Source organism: Ranitomeya variabilis, chromosome 7 (assembly GCF_051348905.1).
Source record: "Ranitomeya variabilis isolate aRanVar5 chromosome 7, aRanVar5.hap1, whole genome shotgun sequence".
NCBI lineage: Eukaryota > Metazoa > Chordata > Amphibia > Anura > Dendrobatidae > Ranitomeya > Ranitomeya variabilis.
In genome coordinates this window covers 93754914-93776868 of record NC_135238.1, presented here as the reverse complement: position 1 = coordinate 93776868, position 21955 = coordinate 93754914, and the positions used below count along the sequence as shown (strand labels likewise).

Below are 21955 nucleotides of genomic sequence, written 5' to 3'. Positions count from 1 at the left end.
TAATTTTGTGGTGTCATACCTACCGGGTTCTAAGAATGTTAAGGCAGATGCCCTTTCTAGGAGTTTTGACCCGGACTCTCCTGGTAATTCTGAACCCACAGGTATCCTTAGGGAGGGAGTAATTTTGTCGGCCGTTTCTCCTGATCTGCGGCGGTCCTTGCAAGAGTTTCAGGCGGATAGACCGGATCGTTGTCCGCCTGATAGACTGTTTGTTCCGGATGATTGGACCAGCAGAGTCATCTCTGAGGTACATTCTTCTGCATTGGCAGGTCATCCCGGAATTTTTGGTACCAGGGATTTGGTGGCAAGATCCTTCTGGTGGCCTTCCCTGTCACGAGATGTGCGAGTCTTTGTGCAGTCATGTGACGTTTGTGCTCGGGCCAAGTCTTGTAGTTCTCGGGCTAGCGGACTGCTGTTGCCCTTGCCTATTCCTAAGAGGCCTTGGACACACATCTCGATGGATTTTATTTCAGATCTGCCTGTTTCCCAGAAGATGTCTGTCATCTGGGTGGTCTGTGACCGTTTCTCTAAAATGGTCCATTTGGTTCCTCTGCCCAAGTTGCCTTCTTCTTCTGAGTTGGTTCCTCTGTTTTTTCAGAATGTTGTCCGATTGCACGGTATTCCTGAGAATATTGTTTCTGACAGAGGTACCCAATTTGTGTCTAGATTTTGGCGGGCATTCTGTGCTAGGATGGGCATAGATTTGTCTTTTTCATCTGCTTTTCACCCTCAGACTAATGGCCAGACCGAGCGGACTAATCAGACCCTTGAGACATATCTGAGGTGTTTTGTCTCTGCTGACCAGGATGATTGGGTTGCTTTTTTGCCATTGGCAGAGTTCGCCCTCAATAATCGGGCCAGTTCTTCCACCTTGGTGTCCCCGTTTTTCTGTAATTCGGGGTTTCACCCTCGATTTTCCTCCGGTCAGGTGGAATCCTCGGATTGTCCTGGAGTGGATGCGGTGGTGGAGAGATTGCATCACATCTGGGGGCAGGTTATGGACAATTTGAAGTTGTCCCAGGAGAAGACTCAGCGTTTTGCCAACCGTCATCGTCGTGTTGGTTCTCGGCTTTGTGTTGGAGATTTGGTGTGGTTGTCTTCTCGTTTTGTCCCTATGAGGGTCTCTTCTCCTAAGTTTAAACCTCGGTTCATCGGCCCTTATAGAATATTGGAGATTCTTAATCCTGTTTCTTTCCGTTTGGACCTCCCTGCGTCCTTTTCCATTCATAACGTTTTTCATCGGTCGTTATTGCGCAGGTATGAGGTACCTGTTGTACCTTCAGTTGAGCCTCCTGCTCCGGTGTTGGTTGAGGGTGAGTTGGAGTACGTTGTGGAGAAAATTTTGGACTCTCGTGTTTCCAGACGGAAACTCCAGTATCTGGTCAACTGGAAGGGTTACGGCCAGGAGGATAATTCTTGGGTCAATGCATCTGATGTTCATGCTTCTGATCTTGTTCGTGCCTTCCATAGGGCTCATCCTGGTCGCCCTGGTGGATCTGGTGAGGGTTCGGTGCCCCCTCCTTGAGGGGGGGGTACTGTTGTGAATTTGGATTCTGGGCTCCCCCGGTGGCCGCTTGTGGAATTGGACTTGTCATCCTCTTTCCTGTTTCACCTGGTTCCATCAGTAGTGGGTGTCGCTATTTAAGCTCATTTCTCTGGTGGTTTCTTGCCGGTCAACAATGTTATCTGATGCCTCTCAGTGCTTGTTCCTGCTTCTAGACAACTTCTAGATAAGTTGGACTTTTGTCCATGTTTTGTTTTGCCTATTTGTTCCAGTTCACAGCTGAAGTTTTGTTACTGTGTCTGGAAAGCTCTCGTTGATCAGGGATTGCTACTCTGGCGTTATGAGTTAATGCCAGAGTTTAAGGTAATCTCTGGATGGTGTTTTGTTAGTGTTTTTCTGCTGACCATGAAAGTATACTATCTGTCTTCTGCTATCTAGTAAGCGGACCTCAAATTTGCTAAGACTATTTTCCTGCTGCGTTTGTTGTTTCATCTGAACTCACCGTCATTATATGTGGGGGGCTACTGTCTTCTTTGGAATATTTCTCTAGAGGTGAGTCAGGTCTTATATTTCCCTCTGCTAGCTATTTAGGTCTTAGGCCAGAGCTGGGCATCTAGCGATAAATAGGAAATGCTACCTGGCTATTTCTAGTTGCGCGGCAGGCTTAGTTCATGGTCAGTATAGTTCCATCTTCCGAGAGCTTGTCCCTCTATAGGCTTGCTATGATCTCTGCCTGCAGAGATCATGACACGGGGGCAGCAGAGTCAGGGGCAATGCCATACAGCGCACATAATGGCCAGGATTCTGGTGACAGGTGGCAGGAAGCCGAGGGCAGCAGAGTCAGGGGACGATGCCATACAGCGTACACAATGGCCAGGATTCTGGTATGTGACCGACGCCCTGGAAGCCGAGGGCAGCAGAGTCAGGGGACGATGCCATACAGCGCACTCAATGGCCAGGATTCTGGTATGTGACAGGTGCGCAGGAAGCTGAGGGCAGCAGAGTCAGGGGGCAATGCCATACAGCGCACACAATGGCCAGGATTCTGGTATGTGACAGGTGCGCAGGAAGCCGGGGGCAGCAGAGTCAGGGGACGATGCCATACAGCGCACACAATGGCCAAGATTCTGGTATGTGACAGGTGCGCTGGAAGCCGAGGGCAGCAGAGTCAGGGGACGATGCCATACAGCACACACAATGGCCAGGATTCTGGTATGTGACAGGGGCGCAGAAAGCCGAGGGCAGCAGAGTCAGGGGACGATGTCATACAGCGCACACAATGGCCAGGATTCTGGTATGTGACAGGGGCGCTGGAAGCAGAGGGCAGCAGAGTCAGGGGACGATGCCATACAGCGCACACAATGGCCAGGATTCTGGTATGTGACAGGGGCGCAGGAAGCGGAGGGCAGCAGAGTCAGGGGACGATGCCATACAGCGCACACAATGGCCAGGATTCTGGTATGTGACAGGGGCGCTGGAAGCCGAGGGCAGCAGAGTCAGGGGACGATGTCATACAGCGCACACAATGGCCAGGATTCTGGTATGTGACAGGGGCGCTGGAAGCAGAGGGCAGCAGAGTCAGGGGACGATGCCATACAGCGCACACAATGGCCAGGATTCTGGTATGTGACAGGGGCGCAGGAAGCTGAGGGCAGCAGAGTCAGGGGACGATGCCATACAGCGCACACAATGGCCAGGATTCTGGTATGTGACAGGGACGCAGGAAGCCGAAGGCAGCGGAGTCAGGGGGCGATTCCATACAGCGCACAAAATGGCCAGGATTCTGGCATGTGACAGGTGCGCTGGAAGCCGAGGGCAGCAGAGTCAGGGGACGATGCCATACAGCGCACACAATGGCCAGGATTCTGGTATGTGACAGGTGCGCAGGAAGATGAGGGCAGCAGAGTCAGGGGGCAGTGCCATACAGCGCACTCAATGGCCAGGATTCTGGTATGTGACCGACGCCCTGGAAGCCGAGGGCAGCAGAGTCAGGGGGCGATGCCATACAACGCACACAACGGCCACAATTCTGGTATGTGACAGGTGCGCAGGAAGCCGAGGGTAGCAGAGTCAGGGGGCGATGCCATACAGCGCACACAATGGCCAGGATTCTGGTATGTGACAGGGGCGCAGGAAGCTGAGGGCAGCAGAGTCAGGGGGCGATGCAATACAGCGCACATAATGGCCAGGATTCTGGTGACAGGTGGCAGGAAGCCGAGGGCAGCAGAGTCAGGGGGCGATGCCATACAGCGCACACAATGGCCAGGATTCTGGTATGTGACAGGTGCGCTGGAAGCCGGGGGCAGCAGAGTCAGGGGCGATGCCATACAGCGCACATAATGGCCAGGATTCTGGTGACAGGTGGCAGGAAGCCGAGGGCAGCAGAGTCAGGGGGCGATGCCATACAGCGCACACAATGGCAAGGATTCTGGTATGTGACCGACGCCCTGGAAGCCGAGGGCAGCAGAGTCAGGGGACGATGCCATACAGCGCACACAATGGCCAGGATTCTGGTATGTGACAGGTGCGCAGGAAGATGAGGGCAGCAGAGTCAGGGGGCAGTGCCATACAGCGCACTCAATGGCCAGGATTCTGGTATGTGACCGACGCCCTGGAAGCCGAGGGCAGCAGAGTCAGAGGGCGATGCCATACAACGCACACAACGGCCACAATTCTGGTATGTGACAGGTGCGCAGGAAGCCGAGGGTAGCAGAGTCAGGGGGCGATGCCATACAGCGCACACAATGGCCAGGATTCTGGTATGTGACAGGGGCGCAGGAAGCTGAGGGCAGCAGAGTCAGGGGGCGATGCAATACAGCGCACATAATGGCCAGGATTCTGGTGACAGGTGGCAGGAAGCCGAGGGCAGCAGAGTCAGGGGGCGATGCCATACAGCGCACACAATGGCCAGGATTCTGGTATGTGACAGGTGCGCTGGAAGCCGGGGGCAGCAGAGTCAGGGGCGATGCCATACAGCGCACATAATGGCCAGGATTCTGGTGACAGGTGGCAGGAAGCCGAGGGCAGCAGAGTCAGGGGGCGATGCCATACAGCGCACACAATGGCAAGGATTCTGGTATGTGACCGACGCCCTGGAAGCCGAGGGCAGCAGAGTCAGGGGGCGATGCCATACAGCGCACACAATGGCCAGGATTCTGGTATGTGACAGGTGCGCTGGAAGCCGGGGGCAGCAGAGTCAGGGGCGATGCCATACAGCGCACATAATGGCCAGGATTCTGGTGACAGGTGGCAGGAAGCCGAGGGCAGCAGAGTCAGGGGGCGATGCCATACAGCGCACACAATGGCAAGGATTCTGGTATGTGACCGACGCCCTGGAAGCCGAGGGCAGCAGAGTCAGGGGACGATGCCATACAGCGCATACAATGGCCAGGATTCTGGTATGTGACCGCTGCGCTGGAAGCCGAGGGCAGCAGAGTCAGGGGCGATGCCATACAGCGCACACAATGGCCAGGATTCTGGTATGTGACCGTCGCCCTGGAAGCCGAGAGCAGCAGAGTCAGGGGGCGATGCCATACAGCGTACACAATGGCCAGGATTCTGGTATGTGACAGGTGCGCTGGAAGCCGGGGGCAGCAGAGTCAGGGGCGATGCCATACAGCGCACATAATGGCCAGGATTCTGGTGACAGGTGGCAGGAAGCCGAGGGCAGCAGAGTCAGGGGGCGATGCCATACAGCGCACACAATGGCAAGGATTCTGGTATGTGACCGACGCCCTGGAAGCCGAGGGCAGCAGAGTCAGGGGACGATGCCATACAGCGCATACAATGGCCAGGATTCTGGTATGTGACCGCTGCGCTGGAAGCCGAGGGCAGCAGAGTCAGGGGGCGATGCCATACAGCGCACACAATGGCCAGGATTCTGGTATGTGACCGACGCCCTGGAAGCCGAGGGCAGCAGAGTCAGGGGACGATGCCATACAGCGTACACAATGGCCAGGATTCTGGTGACAGGTGCGCAGGAAGCTGAGGGCAGCAGAGTCAGTGGACGATGCCATACAGCGCACACAATGGCCAGGATTCTGGTATGTGACCGACGCCCTGGAAGCTGAGGGCAGCAGAATCAGGGGACGATGCCATACAGCGCACACACTGGCCAGGATTCTGGTATGTGACAGGTGCGCTGGAAGCCGAGGGCAGCAGAGTCAGGGGACGATGCCATACAGCGCACACAATGGCCAGGATTCTGGTATGTGACAGGTGCGCAGGAAGCTGAGGGCAGCAGAATCAGGGGACGATGCCATACAGCGCACACAATGGCCAGGATTCTGGTATGTGACCGACGCCCTGGAAGCCGAGGGCAGCAGAGTCAGGGGACGATGCCATACAGCGCACTCAATGGCTAGGATTCTGGTATGTGACAGGTGCGCAGGAAGCTGAGGGCAGCAGAGTCAGGGGGCAATGCCATACAGCGCACACAATGGCCAGGATTCTGGTATGTGACAGGTGCGCAGGAAGCCGGGGGCAGCAGAGTCAGGGGACGATGCCATACAGCGCACACAATGGCCAGGATTCTGGTAAGTGACAGGTGCGCTGGAAGCCGAGGGCAGCAGAGTCAGGGGACGATGCCATACAGCGCACACAATGGCCAGGATTCTGGTATGTGACAGGTGCGCTGGAAGCCGAGGGCAGCAGAGTCAGGGGACGATGCCATACAGCGCACACAATGGCCAGGATTCTGGTATGTGACAGGGGCGCAGGAAGCTGAGGGCAGCAGAGTCAGGGGGCAATGCCATACAGCGCACACAATGGCCAGGATTCTGGTATGTGACAGGTGCGCAGGAAGCCGGGGGCAGCAGAGTCAGGGGACGATGCCATACAGCGCACACAATGGCCAGGATTCTGGTAAGTGACAGGTGCGCTGGAAGCCGAGGGCAGCAGAGTCAGGGGACGATGCCATACAGCGCACACAATGGCCAGGATTCTGGTATGTGACAGGTGCGCTGGAAGCCGAGGGCAGCAGAGTCAGGGGACGATGCCATACAGCGCACACAATGGCCAGGATTCTGGTATGTGACAGGGGCGCAGGAAGCTGAGGGCAGCAGAGTCAGGGGACGATGCCATACAGCGCACACAATGGCCAGGATTCTGGTATGTGACAGGTGCGCAGGAAGCCGGGGGCAGCAGAGTCAGGGGACGATGCCATACAGCGCACACAATGGCCAGGATTCTGGTATGTGACAGGGGCGCAGGAAGCTGAGGGCAGCAGAATCAGGGGACGATGCCATACAGCGCACACAATGGCCAGGATTCTGGTATGTGACAGGGGCGCTGGAAGCCGAGGGCAGCAGAGTCAGGGGACGATGCCATACAGCGCACACAATGGCCAGGATTCTGGTATGTGACAGGGGCGCAGGAAGCTGAAGGCAGCAGAGTCAGGGGACGATGCCATACAGCGCACACAATGGCCAGGATTCTGGTATGTGACAGGGGCGCAGGAAGCCGAGGACAGCAGAGTCAGGGGACGATGCCATACAGCGCACACAATGGCCAGGATTCTAGCAAGTGACAGGGGCGCAGGAAGCTGAGGGCAGCAGAGTCAGGGGGCAATGCCATACAGCGCACACAATGGCCAGGATTCTGGTATGTGACAGGGGCGCAGGAAGCTGAAGGCAGCAGAGTCAGGGGACGATGCCATACAGCGCACACAATGGCCAGGATTCTGGTATGTGACAGGGGGGCAGGAAGCCGAGGGCAGCAGAGTCAGGGGGCAATGCCATACAGCGCACACAATGGCCAGGATTCTGGTATGTGACCGCTGCGCTGGAAGCCGAGGGCAGCAGAGTCAGGGGGCGATGCCATACAGCGCACACAATGGCCAGGATTCTGGTATGTGACCGACGCCCTGGAAGCCGAGGGCAGCAGAGTCAGGGGGCGATGCCATACAGCGCACACAATGGCCAGGATTCTGGTATGTGACCGACGCCCTGGAAGCCGAGGGCAGCAGAGTCAGGGGGCGATGCCATACAACGCACACAACGGCCACAATTCTGGTATGTGACAGGTGCGCAGGAAGCCGAGGGTAGCAGAGTCAGGGGGCGATGCCATACAGCGCACACAATGGCCAGGATTCTGGCATGTGACAGGTGCGCAGGAAGCTGAGGGCAGCAGAGTCAGGGGGCGATGCCATACAGCGCATACAATGGCCAGGATTCTGGTATGTGACCGACGCCCTGGAAGCCGAGGGCAGCAGAGTCAGGGGGCGATGCCATACAGCGCACACAATGGCCAGGATTCTAGCAAGTGACAGGGGCGCAGGAAGCTGAGGGCAGCAGAGTCAGGGGGCAATGCCATACAGCGCACACAATGGCCAGGATTCTAGCAAGTGACAGGGGCGCAGGAAGCTGAGGGCAGCAGAGTCAGGGGGCAATGCCATACAGCGCACGCAATGGCCAGGATTCTGGTATGTGAGAGGGGCGCAGGAAGCTGAAGGCAGCAGAGTCAGGGGACGATGCCATACAGCGCACACAATGGCCAGGATTCTGGTATGTGACAGGGGCGCAGGAAGCCGAGGGCAGCAGAGTCAGGGGGCAATGCCATACAGCGCACACAATGGCCAGGATTCTGGCATGTGACAGGTGCGCAGGAAGCTGAGGGCAGCAGAGTCAGGGGGCGATGCCATACAGCGCATACAATGGCCAGGATTCTGGTATGTGACCGCTGCGCTGGAAGCCGAGGGCAGCAGAGTCAGGGGGCGATGCCATACAGCGCACACAATGGCCAGGATTCTGGTATGTGACCGACGCCCTGGAAGCCGAGGGCAGCAGAGTCAGGGGGCGATGCCATACAGCGCACACAATGGCCAGGATTCTGGCATGTGACAGGTGCGCAGGAAGCTGAGGGCAGCAGAGTCAGGGGGCGATGCCATACAGCGCATACAATGGCCAGGATTCTGGTATGTGACCGACGCCCTGGAAGCCGAGGGCAGCAGAGTCAGGGGGCGATGCCATACAGCGCATACAATGGCCAGGATTCTGGTATGTGACCGATGCCCTGGAAGCCGAGGGCAGCAGAGTCAGGGGGCGATGCCATACAGCGCACACAATGGCCAGGATTCTGGTATGTGACCGATGCCCTGGAAGCCGAGGGCAGCAGAGTCAGGGGACGATGCCATACAGCGCACACAATGGCCAGGATTCTGGTATGTGACAGGTGCGCTGGAAGCCGAGGGCAGCAGAGTCAGGGGACGATGCCATACAGCGCACACAATGGCCAGGATTCTGGTATGTGACAGGTGCGCAGGAAGCTGAGGGCAGCAGAATCAGGGGACGATGCCATACAGCGCACACAATGGCCAGGATTCTGGTATGTGACCGACGCCCTGGAAGCCGAGGGCAGCAGAGTCAGGGGACGATGCCATACAGCGCACTCAATGGCTAGGATTCTGGTATGTGACAGGTGCGCAGGAAGCTGAGGGCAGCAGAGTCAGGGGGCAATGCCATACAGCGCACACAATGGCCAGGATTCTGGTATGTGACAGGTGCGCAGGAAGCCGGGGGCAGCAGAGTCAGGGGACGATGCCATACAGCGCACACAATGGCCAGGATTCTGGTAAGTGACAGGTGCGCTGGAAGCCGAGGGCAGCAGAGTCAGGGGACGATGCCATACAGCGCACACAATGGCCAGGATTCTGGTATGTGACAGGTGCGCTGGAAGCCGAGGGCAGCAGAGTCAGGGGACGATGCCATACAGCGCACACAATGGCCAGGATTCTGGTATGTGACAGGGGCGCAGGAAGCTGAGGGCAGCAGAGTCAGGGGACGATGCCATACAGCGCACACAATGGCCAGGATTCTGGTATGTGACAGGTGCGCAGGAAGCCGGGGGCAGCAGAGTCAGGGGACGATGCCATACAGCGCACACAATGGCCAGGATTCTGGTATGTGACAGGGGCGCAGGAAGCTGAGGGCAGCAGAATCAGGGGACGATGTCATACAGCGCACACAATGGCCAGGATTCTGGTATGTGACAGGGGCGCTGGAAGCCGAGGGCAGCAGAGTCAGGGGACGATGCCATACAGCGCACACAATGGCCAGGATTCTGGTATGTGACAGGGGCGCAGGAAGCTGAAGGCAGCAGAGTCAGGGGACGATGCCATACAGCGCACACAATGGCCAGGATTCTGGTATGTGACAGGGGCGCTGGAAGCCGAGGGCAGCAGAGTCAGGGGACGATGCCATACAGCGCACACAATGGCCAGGATTCTGGTATGTGACAGGGGCGCAGGAAGCTGAAGGCAGCAGAGTCAGGGGACGATGCCATACAGCGCACACAATGGCCAGGATTCTGGTATGTGACAGGGGCGCAGGAAGCCGAGGGTAGCAGAGTCAGGGGGCGATGCCATACAACGCACACAACGGCCACAATTCTGGTATGTGACAGGTGCGCAGGAAGCCGAGGGCAGCAGAGTCAGGGGGCGATGCCATACAGCGCACACAATGGCCAGGATTCTGGCATGTGACAGGTGCGCAGGAAGCTGAGGGCAGCAGAGTCAGGGGGCGATGCCATACAGCGCATACAATGGCCAGGATTCTGGTATGTGACCGACGCCCTGGAAGCCGAGGGCAGCAGAGTCAGGGGGCGATGCCATACAGCGCACACAATGGCCAGGATTCTAGCAAGTGACAGGGGCGCAGGAAGCTGAGGGCAGCAGAGTCAGGGGGCAATGCCATACAGCGCACACAATGGCCAGGATTCTAGCAAGTGACAGGGGCGCAGGAAGCTGAGGGCAGCAGAGTCAGGGGGCAATGCCATACAGCGCACACAATGGCCAGGATTCTGGTATGTGACAGGGGCACAGGAAGCTGAAGGCAGCAGAGTCAGGGGACGATGCCATACAGCGCACACAATGGCCAGGATTCTGGTATGTGACAGGGGCGCAGGAAGCCGAGGGCAGCAGAGTCAGGGGGCAATGCCATACAGCGCACACAATGGCCAGGATTCTGGCATGTGACAGGTGCGCAGGAAGCTGAGGGCAGCAGAGTCAGGGGGCGATGCCATACAGCGCATACAATGGCCAGGATTCTGGTATGTGACCGATGCCCTGGAAGCCGAGGGCAGCAGAGTCAGGGGGCGATGCCATACAGCGCATACAATGGCCAGGATTCTGGTATGTGACCGACGCCCTGGAAGCCGAGGGCAGCAGAGTCAGGGGGCGATGCCATACAGCGCACACAATGGCCAGGATTCTGGTATGTGACCGACGCCCTGGAAGCTGAGGGCAGCAGAATCAGGGGACGATGCCATACAGCGCACACAATGGCCAGGATTCTGGTATGTGACAGGTGCGCTGGAAGCCGAGGGCAGCAGAGTCAGGGGACGATGCCATACAGCGCACACAATGGCCAGGATTCTGGTATGTGACAGGTGCGCAGGAAGCTGAGGGCAGCAGAATCAGGGGACGATGCCATACAGCGCACACAATGGCCAGGATTCTGGTATGTGACAGGTGCGCAGGAAGCCGGGGGCAGCAGAGTCAGGGGACGATGCCATACAGCGCACACAATGGCCAGGATTCTGGTAAGTGACAGGTGCGCTGGAAGCCGAGGGCAGCAGAGTCAGGGGACGATGCCATACAGCGCACACAATGGCCAGGATTCTGGTATGTGACAGGTGCGCTGGAAGCCGAGGGCAGCAGAGTCAGGGGACGATGCCATACAGCGCACACAATGGCCAGGATTCTGGTATGTGACAGGGGCGCAGGAAGCTGAGGGCAGCAGAGTCAGGGGACGATGCCATACAGCGCACACAATGGCCAGGATTCTGGTATGTGACAGGTGCGCAGGAAGCCGGGGGCAGCAGAGTCAGGGGACGATGCCATACAGCGCACACAATGGCCAGGATTCTGGTATGTGACAGGGGCGCAGGAAGCTGAGGGCAGCAGAATCAGGGGACGATGCCATACAGCGCACACAATGGCCAGGATTCTGGTATGTGACAGGGGCGCTGGAAGCCGAGGGCAGCAGAGTCAGGGGACGATGCCATACAGCGCACACAATGGCCAGGATTCTGGTATGTGACAGGGGCGCAGGAAGCTGAAGGCAGCAGAGTCAGGGGACGATGCCATACAGCGCACACAATGGCCAGGATTCTGGTATGTGACAGGGGGGCAGGAAGCCGAGGACAGCAGAGTCAGGGGACGATGCCATACAGCGCACACAATGGCCAGGATTCTAGCAAGTGACAGGGGCGCAGGAAGCTGAGGGCAGCAGAGTCAGGGGGCAATGCCATACAGCGCACACAATGGCCAGGATTCTGGTATGTGACAGGGGCGCAGGAAGCTGAAGGCAGCAGAGTCAGGGGACGATGCCATACAGCGCACACAATGGCCAGGATTCTGGTATGTGACAGGGGCGCAGGAAGCCGAGGGCAGCAGAGTCAGGGGGCGATGCCATACAGCGCATACAATGGCCAGGATTCTGGTATGTGACCGACGCCCTGGAAGCCGAGGGCAGCAGAGTCAGGGGGCGATGCCATACAGCGCACACAATGGCCAGGATTCTGGTATGTGACCGACGCCCTGGAAGCTGAGGGCAGCAGAATCAGGGGACGATGCCATACAGCGCACACAATGGCCAGGATTCTGGTATGTGACAGGTGCGCTGGAAGCCGAGGGCAGCAGAGTCAGGGGACGATGCCATACAGCGCACACAATGGCCAGGATTCTGGTATGTGACAGGTGCGCAGGAAGCTGAGGGCAGCAGAATCAGGGGACGATGCCATACAGCGCACACAATGGCCAGGATTCTGGTATGTGACAGGTGCGCAGGAAGCCGGGGGCAGCAGAGTCAGGGGACGATGCCATACAGCGCACACAATGGCCAGGATTCTGGTAAGTGACAGGTGCGCTGGAAGCCGAGGGCAGCAGAGTCAGGGGACGATGCCATACAGCGCACACAATGGCCAGGATTCTGGTATGTGACAGGTGCGCTGGAAGCCGAGGGCAGCAGAGTCAGGGGACGATGCCATACAGCGCACACAATGGCCAGGATTCTGGTATGTGACAGGGGCGCAGGAAGCTGAGGGCAGCAGAGTCAGGGGACGATGCCATACAGCGCACACAATGGCCAGGATTCTGGTATGTGACAGGTGCGCAGGAAGCCGGGGGCAGCAGAGTCAGGGGACGATGCCATACAGCGCACACAATGGCCAGGATTCTGGTATGTGACAGGGGCGCAGGAAGCTGAGGGCAGCAGAATCAGGGGACGATGCCATACAGCGCACACAATGGCCAGGATTCTGGTATGTGACAGGGGCGCTGGAAGCCGAGGGCAGCAGAGTCAGGGGACGATGCCATACAGCGCACACAATGGCCAGGATTCTGGTATGTGACAGGGGCGCAGGAAGCTGAAGGCAGCAGAGTCAGGGGACGATGCCATACAGCGCACACAATGGCCAGGATTCTGGTATGTGACAGGGGGGCAGGAAGCCGAGGACAGCAGAGTCAGGGGACGATGCCATACAGCGCACACAATGGCCAGGATTCTAGCAAGTGACAGGGGCGCAGGAAGCTGAGGGCAGCAGAGTCAGGGGGCAATGCCATACAGCGCACACAATGGCCAGGATTCTGGTATGTGACAGGGGCGCAGGAAGCTGAAGGCAGCAGAGTCAGGGGACGATGCCATACAGCGCACACAATGGCCAGGATTCTGGTATGTGACAGGGGGGCAGGAAGCCGAGGGCAGCAGAGTCAGGGGGCAATGCCATACAGCGCACACAATGGCCAGGATTCTGGCATGTGACAGGTGCGCAGGAAGCTGAGGGCAGCAGAGTCAGGGGGCGATGCCATACAGCGCATACAATGGCCAGGATTCTGGTATGTGACCGCTGCGCTGGAAGCCGAGGGCAGCAGAGTCAGGGGGCGATGCCATACAGCGCACACAATGGCCAGGATTCTGGTATGTGACCGACGCCCTGGAAGCCGAGGGCAGCAGAGTCAGGGGGCGATGCCATACAACGCACACAACGGCCACAATTCTGGTATGTGACAGGTGCGCAGGAAGCCGAGGGTAGCAGAGTCAGGGGGCGATGCCATACAGCGCACACAATGGCCAGGATTCTGGCATGTGACAGGTGCGCAGGAAGCTGAGGGCAGCAGAGTCAGGGGGCGATGCCATACAGCGCATACAATGGCCAGGATTCTGGTATGTGACCGACGCCCTGGAAGCCGAGGGCAGCAGAGTCAGGGGGCGATGCCATACAGCGCACACAATGGCCAGGATTCTAGCAAGTGACAGGGGCGCAGGAAGCTGAGGGCAGCAGAGTCAGGGGGCAATGCCATACAGCGCACACAATGGCCAGGATTCTAGCAAGTGACAGGGGCGCAGGAAGCTGAGGGCAGCAGAGTCAGGGGGCAATGCCATACAGCGCACACAATGGCCAGGATTCTGGTATGTGACAGGGGCGCAGGAAGCTGAAGGCAGCAGAGTCAGGGGACGATGCCATACAGCGCACACAATGGCCAGGATTCTGGTATGTGACAGGGGCGCAGGAAGCCGAGGGCAGCAGAGTCAGGGGGCAATGCCATACAGCGCACACAATGGCCAGGATTCTGGCATGTGACAGGTGCGCAGGAAGCTGAGGGCAGCAGAGTCAGGGGGCGATGCCATACAGCGCATACAATGGCCAGGATTCTGGTATGTGACCGCTGCGCTGGAAGCCGAGGGCAGCAGAGTCAGGGGGCGATGCCATACAGCGCACACAATGGCCAGGATTCTGGTATGTGACCGACGCCCTGGAAGCCGAGGGCAGCAGAGTCAGGGGGCGATGCCATACAGCGCACACAATGGCCAGGATTCTGGCAAGTGACAGGGGCGCAGGAAGCCGAGGACAGCAGAGTCAGGGGACGATGCCATACAGCGCACACAATGGCCAGGATTCTAGCAAGTGACAGGGGCGCAGGAAGCTGAGGGCAGCAGAGTCAGGGGGCAATGCCATACAGCGCACACAATGGCCAGGATTCTGGTATGTGACAGGTGCGCTGGAAGCCGAGGGCAGCAGAGTCAGGGGACGATGCCATACAGCGCACACAATGGCCAGGATTCTGGTATGTGACAGGTGCGCTGGAAGCCGAGGGCAGCAGAGTCAGGGGACGATGCCATACAGCGCACACAATGGCCAGGATTCTGGTATGTGACAGGTGCGCTGGAAGCCGAGGGCAGCAGAGTCAGGGGACGATGCCATACAGCGCACACAATGGCCAGGATTCTGGTATGTGACAGGGGCGCAGGAAGCTGAGGGCAGCAGAGTCAGGGGACGATGCCATACAGCGCACACAATGGCCAGGATTCTGGTATGTGACAGGTGCGCAGGAAGCCGGGGGCAGCAGAGTCAGGGGACGATGCCATACAGCGCACACAATGGCCAGGATTCTGGTATGTGACAGGGGCGCAGGAAGCTGAGGGCAGCAGAATCAGGGGACGATGCCATACAGCGCACACAATGGCCAGGATTCTGGTATGTGACAGGGGCGCTGGAAGCCGAGGGCAGCAGAGTCAGGGGACGATGCCATACAGCGCACACAATGGCCAGGATTCTGGTATGTGACAGGGGCGCAGGAAGCTGAAGGCAGCAGAGTCAGGGGACGATGCCATACCAGAATCCTGGCCATTGTGTGCGCTGTATGGCATCGTCCCCTGACTCTGCTGCCCTCGGCTTCCTGCCCCCCTGTCACATACCAGAATCCTGGCCATTGTGTGCGCTGTATGTGACAGGGGCGCAGGAAGCCGAGGACAGCAGAGTCAGGGGACGATGCCATACAGCGCACACAATGGCCAGGATTCTAGCAAGTGACAGGGGCGCAGGAAGCTGAGGGCAGCAGAGTCAGGGGGCAATGCCATACAGCGCACACAATGGCCAGGATTCTGGTATGTGACAGGGGCGCAGGAAGCTGAAGGCAGCAGAGTCAGGGGGCGATGCCATACAGCGCACACAATGGCCAGGATTCTGGTATGTGACAGGTGCGCTGGAAGCCGAGGGCAGCAGAGTCAGGGGACGATGCCATACAGCGCACACAATGGCCAGGATTCTGGTATGTGACAGGTGCGCTGGAAGCCGAGGGCAGCAGAGTCAGGGGACGATGCCATACAGCGCACACAATGGCCAGGATTCTGGTATGTGACAGGGGCGCAGGAAGCTGAGGGCAGCAGAGTCAGGGGACGATGCCATACAGCGCACACAATGGCCAGGATTCTGGTATGTGACAGGTGCGCAGGAAGCCGGGGGCAGCAGAGTCAGGGGACGATGCCATACAGCGCACACAATGGCCAGGATTCTGGTATGTGACAGGGGCGCAGGAAGCTGAGGGCAGCAGAATCAGGGGACGATGCCATACAGCGCACACAATGGCCAGGATTCTGGTATGTGACAGGGGCGCTGGAAGCCGAGGGCAGCAGAGTCAGGGGACGATGCCATACAGCGCACACAATGGCCAGAATTCTGGTATGTGACAGGGGCGCGGGAAGCTGAAGGCAGCAGAGTCAGGGGACGATGCCATACAGCGCACACAATGGCCAGGATTCTGGTATGTGACAGGGGCGCAGGAAGCCGAGGACAGCAGAGTCAGGGGACGATGCCATACAGCGCACACAATGGCCAGGATTCTAGCAAGTGACAGGGGCGCAGGAAGCTGAGGGCAGCAGAGTCAGGGGGCAATGCCATACAGCGCACACAATGGCCAGGATTCTGGCATGTGACAGGTGCGCAGGAAGCTGAGGGCAGCAGAGTCAGGGGGCGATGCCATACAGCGCATACAATGGCCAGGATTCTGGTATGTGACCGCTGCGCTGGAAGCCGAGGGCAGCAGAGTCAGGGGGCGATGCCATACAGCGCACACAATGGCCAGGATTCTGGTATGTGACCGATGCCCTGGAAGCCGAGGGCAGCAGTCAGGGGGCGATGCCATACAGCGCACACAATGGCCAGGATTCTGGCATGTGACAGGTGCGCAGGAAGCTGAGGGCAGCAGAGTCAGGGGGCGATGCCATACAGCGCATACAATGGCCAGGATTCTGGTATGTGACCGACGCCCTAGAAGCCGAGGGCAGCAGAGTCAGGGGGCGATGCCATACAGCGCATACAATGGCCAGGATTCTGGTATGTGACCGACGCCCTGGAAGCCGAGGGCAGCAGAGTCAGGGGGCGATGCCATACAGCGCACACAATGGCCAGGATTCTGGTATGTGACCGACGCCCTGGAAGCTGAGGGCAGCAGAATCAGGGGACGATGCCATACAGCGCACACAATGGCCAGGATTCTGGTATGTGACAGGTGCGCTGGAAGCCGAGGGCAGCAGAGTCAGGGGGCGATGCCATACAGCGCACACAATGGCCAGGATTCTGGTATGTGACCGACGCCCTGGAAGCTGAGGGCAGCAGAATCAGGGGACGATGCCATACAGCGCACACAATGGCCAGGATTCTGGTATGTGACAGGTGCGCAGGAAGCTGAGGGCAGCAGAGTCAGGGGGCAATGCCATACAGCGCACACAATGGCCAGGATTCTGGTATGTGACAGGTGCGCAGGAAGCCGGGGGCAGCAGAGTCAGGGGACGATGCCATACAGCGCACACAATGGCCAGGATTCTGGTATGTGACAGGGGCGCAGGAAGCTGAAGGCAGCAGAGTCAGGGGACGATGCCATACAGCGCACACAATGGCCAGGATTCTGGTATGTGACAGGGGCGCAGGAAGCTGAAGGCAGCAGAGTCAGGGGACGATGCCATACAGCGCACACAATGGCCAGGATTCTGGTATGTGACAGGTGCGCAGGAAGCTGAGGGCAGCAGAATCAGGCGACGATGCCATACAGCGCATACAATGGCCAGGATTCTGGTATGTGACCGACGCCCTGGAAGCCGAGGTCAGCAGAGTCAGGGGGCGATGCCATACAGCGCACACAATGGCCAGGATTCTGGCATGTGACAGGTGCGCAGGAAGCTGAGGGCAGCAGAGTCAGGGGGCGATGCCATACAGCGCACACAATGGCCAGGATTCTGGTATGTGACCGACGCCCTGGAAGCCGAGGGCAGCAGAGTCAGGGGGCGATGCCATACAGCGCACACAATGGCCAGGATTCTGGCATGTGACAGGTGCGCAGGAAGCTGAGGGCAGCAGAGTCAGGGGGCGATGCCATACAGCGCACACAATGGCCAGGATTCTGGTATGTGACAGGTGCGCAGGAAGCCGGGGGCAGCAGAGTCAGGGGACGATGCCATACAGCGCACACAATGGCCAGGATTCTGGTATGTGACAGGGGCGCTGGAAGCCGAGGGCAGCAGAGTCAGGGGGCGATGCCATACAGCGCACACAATGGCCAGGATTCTGGTATGTGACCGACGCCCTGGAAGCCGAGGGCAGCAGAGTCAGGGGACGATGCCATACAGCGCACACAATGGCCAGGATTCTGGTATGTGACAGGTGCGCAGGAAGCCGGGGGCAGCAGAGTCAGGGGGCGATGCCATACAGCGCACACAATGGCCAGGATTCTGGTATGTGACCGGTGCTCTGGAAGCCGAGGGCAGCAGAGTCAGGGGGCGATGCCATACAGCGCACACAATGGCCAGGATTCTGGTATTTGACAGGGGCGCAGGAAGCCGAGGGCAGCAGAGTCAGGGGACGATGCCATACAGCGCACACAATGGCCAGGATTCTGGTATGTGACAGGGGCGCAGGAAGCTGAGGGCAGCAGAGTCAGGGGACGATGCCATACAGCGCACACAATGGCCAGGATTCTGGTATTTGACAGGGGCGCAGGAAGCTGAGGGCAGCAGAGTCAGGGGACGATGCCATACAGCGCACACAATGGCCAGGATTCTGGTATGTGACAGGGGCGCAGGAAGCCGGGGGCAGCAGAGTCAGGGGACGATGCCATACAGCGCACACAATGGCCAGGATTCTGGTATGTGACAGGGGCGCAGGAAGCCGAGGGTAGCAGAGTCAGGGGGCGATGCCATACAGCGCACCAATGGCCAGGATTCTGGTATGTGACAGGGGCGCAGGAAGCCGAGGGCAGCAGAGTCAGGGGGCGATGCCATACAGCGCACACAATGGCCAGGATTCTGGTATGTGACAGGGGGGCAGGAAGCCGAGGACAGCAGAGTCAGGGGACGATGCCATACAGCGCACACAATGGCCAGGATTCTGGCATGTGACCGACGCCCTGGAAGCCGAGGGCAGCACTTCTCCGCCATGGACGTCGCTGCACCTGCTGTTGTGCTCAGATTTTGTTCCACGTTTCACCCACTGGCTTGAGAACTGTGAAACCCATGGAGGGGATCTGGACACTCGACGCTGGTGGACGGTCGGTTGGTCGGGCGGACGGTCGGAAACGCGTATTCAGCGGTATTATGTGCAGAATTTTGAGTTCACACAAACTCTGGATCATGTGAATTGAGGCCAGGTCTACATACCGCCAGCCCAACCGTATAGCCACGTCTCCTGCCTGACCGATGCCAGGACGAGCAGTCACCCAGCTTTTCCTCTAGCTGCTACAGACAAACTGGCGGGGCGGAAAACGCAACGTGTGGCATCTTCTGGTCTGTGCACGGTCCTGTACTGATGTGTGGGGTCTGTTCTCCGGTCAGTTTCCCCCTGAGAAATCACTGCAAAACCAGAGGGAAAAATCCAGATATGGAAAAACAGGGCGTGATCCACCTCCATAGAAAAAATCATCACCACAGGAGTGGTCCCCCATGGAGGCAATACAGGGGCCACAACACATACAGATCTCCGACTGACGATCATCATCAACTTTCTTGCCGGTGTTGTCACCATTGAGCTGCACCCCAACATTTATCTCAGAAAAGAAAACCCGATGAGTCTGTACAGGACCAGGTTCACATTTACAGTCATGAAACTCACCTGATGACTGTGCTAAGGTAAATGCTAGAGTGTATGGGCTCCTTCCAGGTGTGACGACATTTCCGGGGGCGTGTCCTATCGGGAGGGGCGTGTTCTGAGTTCACAAGCATCTTCAGTAGTGAGCCGGCTAGAGTGTATGGGCTGCAGCCAGGACCTGGAAGGAGCCCATACACTCTAGGCTCAACCCTTTGCTATGCGCGGTATGAAGCTTCCTGGAGGCCACCGTTATACGGATCACGTGGGCTGAGAGGGGGAACCTGGGAAATGTAGTTTCTATTCTAAACCCAGGCTGGAAATGACGTTTCGCTACGCTAACATTCCGTTACTAAGCAACATAGTGGAGCGGAGACATCGGTACAGGTGGGTGCGCGGCTCCGGTGACACATCAGGTACTTACACCGAGGCAGGACCGCATCGTTCGGACGTTTCCTTCCAGATTGTGGGTCCAGTATAATCAATGAAACGAGCGGATCCGTAATAAGATTTCTGGTGTTCTCATTTCCATGTCTGTCTTGAGAAGGAGAGAGAGAGCGCGTCAGAGTCGCAGGTGACTAATGTGCTGGTGCTAAGGTCAGGGTCACATGAGCACTTGGTGCGGTTTTTTCTGTGTACTTTCCTGCACGGACGTACAGCGGACACGGGTCATGTACTGTGCCCGTCCTCTGCCACATTATTGGAAGCCGTGACGGCGGTCTGCGGTTTATTTCTGGGTTTCCCCACAGACGTGAATGAGACGAGGGAACTTCCGAGTGTAGTCTGCACTAGGGGCGCAGTACTGGGGCGTAACGGGCAGGATCCGCAACACAGCCACCAAAACTGGGGCAGAACAGTGATATGCAAGCTCACTAAATAGCGCAATGCTGAAGGGGCGACTGCCTGGACAGTTTCTTAGGCTACTTTCACACTAGCGTCGTTTTGCCTACGTCGCAATGCGTCGTTTAGGAGAAAAACGCATCCTGCAAAGTTGTCTGCAGGATGCGTTTTTTCCCCATAGACTTAAATTAGCGACGCATTGCGACGTATGGCCACACGTCGCATCCGTCGTGCGACGGTTGCGTCGTGTTTTGGCGGACCGTCAAAGTTACATGTAACTTTTTTTGTGCGTCGTGTCCGCCATTTCCGACAACGCATGCGCGGCCGGAACTCCGCCCCCTCCTCCCCGGACATTACAATGGGGCAGTGGATGCGTTGAAAAACTGTATCCGCTGCCCCCGTTGTGCTTTTATTTCACAGCATGCGTCGGTACGTCGGGCCGTCGCATGGCGACGGCCCCATACTGACGCTAGTGTTAAAGTAGCCTTAAGGTACCTTCACACGAAACGACTTTGTAACGATATCGCTAGCGATCCGTGACGTTGCAGCATCCTCGCTAGCGATATCGTTTAGTTTGACACGCAGCAGCGATCAGGATCCTGCTGTGATGTCGCTGGTCGCTGAATAAAGTCCAGAACTTTATTTGGTCGTCAGATCGCCGTGTATCGTTGTGTTTGAAAGCAAAAGCAACGATACCAGCGATGTTTTACACTGGTAACCAGGGTAAACATCGGGTTACCAAGCGCAGGGCCGCGCTTAGTAACCCGATGTTTACCCTGGTTACCAGCGTAAAAGTAAAAAAAACAAACAGTACATACTCACCTGCGCGTCCCCCAGCGTCTGCTTCCTGACACTTACTGAGCGCCGGCCCTAAAGTGAAAGTGAAAGCACAGCGGTGACGTCACCGCTCTGCTGTTAGGGCCGGAGCTCAGTCAGTGTCAGGAAGCAGACGCTGGGGGACGCGCAGGTGAATATGTACTGTTTGTTTTTTTTACTTTTACGCTGGTAACCAGGGTAAACATCGGGTTACTAAGCGCGGCCCTGCGCTTAGCAACCCGATGTTTACCCGGGGACCTCGGCATCGTTGGTCGCTGGAGAGCGGTCTGTGTGACAGCTCTCCAGCGATCAAACAGCGACGCTGCAGCGATCGGCATCGTTGTCGCTATCGCTGCAGCGTCGCTTCGTGTGAAGGTACCTTTAGGCTACTTTCACACATCAGTAATGTTGTCGCAGGTCTCGACCTACTCTCTGATGAGTCCACTGTAGAGATAACGTCACGGCACCGGAGAGATAAGACACAATACACCAGGGCTGTATCTGAAGTATCTCTAGTTTATTAAGCTTACACACACTTTTTATGCATTCTTATGTTGGAGGCGGATTCTCCATATATGGGCTAAGCGTCGGAGTGTTTTACTCCCTAGTCTCCCTATGGTTTTGAAAACATATTTTTACACAGAACATTATTCGTTATCTTACCAAGGACATTCCCTGCTACAATTAGTTCTTAGGAATCAGCAATAACAGCACAATGAAGAATAGTGAATTATGTCTTGTTTTCCTGACCTTTTAGTGACACTTATACAAAATGGAGGCAAGCAAGATAAAATGGATCCGGCTATAACAATTTCCCCCATTTTATTCACTATTCTGAATAAGCCGTACTGTTTCCTGGCCATAGGATTTGTTAGTATATATCATCATCAGCTGTGTGAGTGCAGAATTTCCCAGCGCTTACTACACCAAGGACAGAAAATACAG

The 21955-nt window shown here is 57.4% G+C and overlaps 2 protein-coding genes across 7 annotated transcripts in view; one reads left to right on the top strand and one right to left on the bottom strand.

Annotated features, from left to right (window-relative positions):
* LOC143786311 (glucose-1-phosphate adenylyltransferase-like) overlaps positions 1-19793 on the bottom strand; it is a 243915-nt gene extending 224122 nt beyond the window's left edge. For 2 of the 6 annotated variants that reach the window (XM_077275583.1, XM_077275584.1), the window contains exon 1: positions 19382-19500. The gene's annotated coding sequence lies outside the window, so the exon portion shown is untranslated. Of the gene's footprint in view, positions 1-18930; positions 19079-19381; positions 19501-19778 lie in introns of those variants that run through there. The other 4 variants (XM_077275581.1, XM_077275579.1, XM_077275580.1 and 1 more) reach the window with 4 other exon arrangements.
* Positions 19684-21955, top strand: part of ANKAR (ankyrin and armadillo repeat containing) — an 898322-nt gene continuing 896050 nt past the window's right edge. The window contains exon 1 of the mRNA XM_077275585.1: positions 19684-19770. The gene's annotated coding sequence lies outside the window, so the exon portion shown is untranslated. The remainder of the gene's footprint in view (positions 19771-21955) is intronic.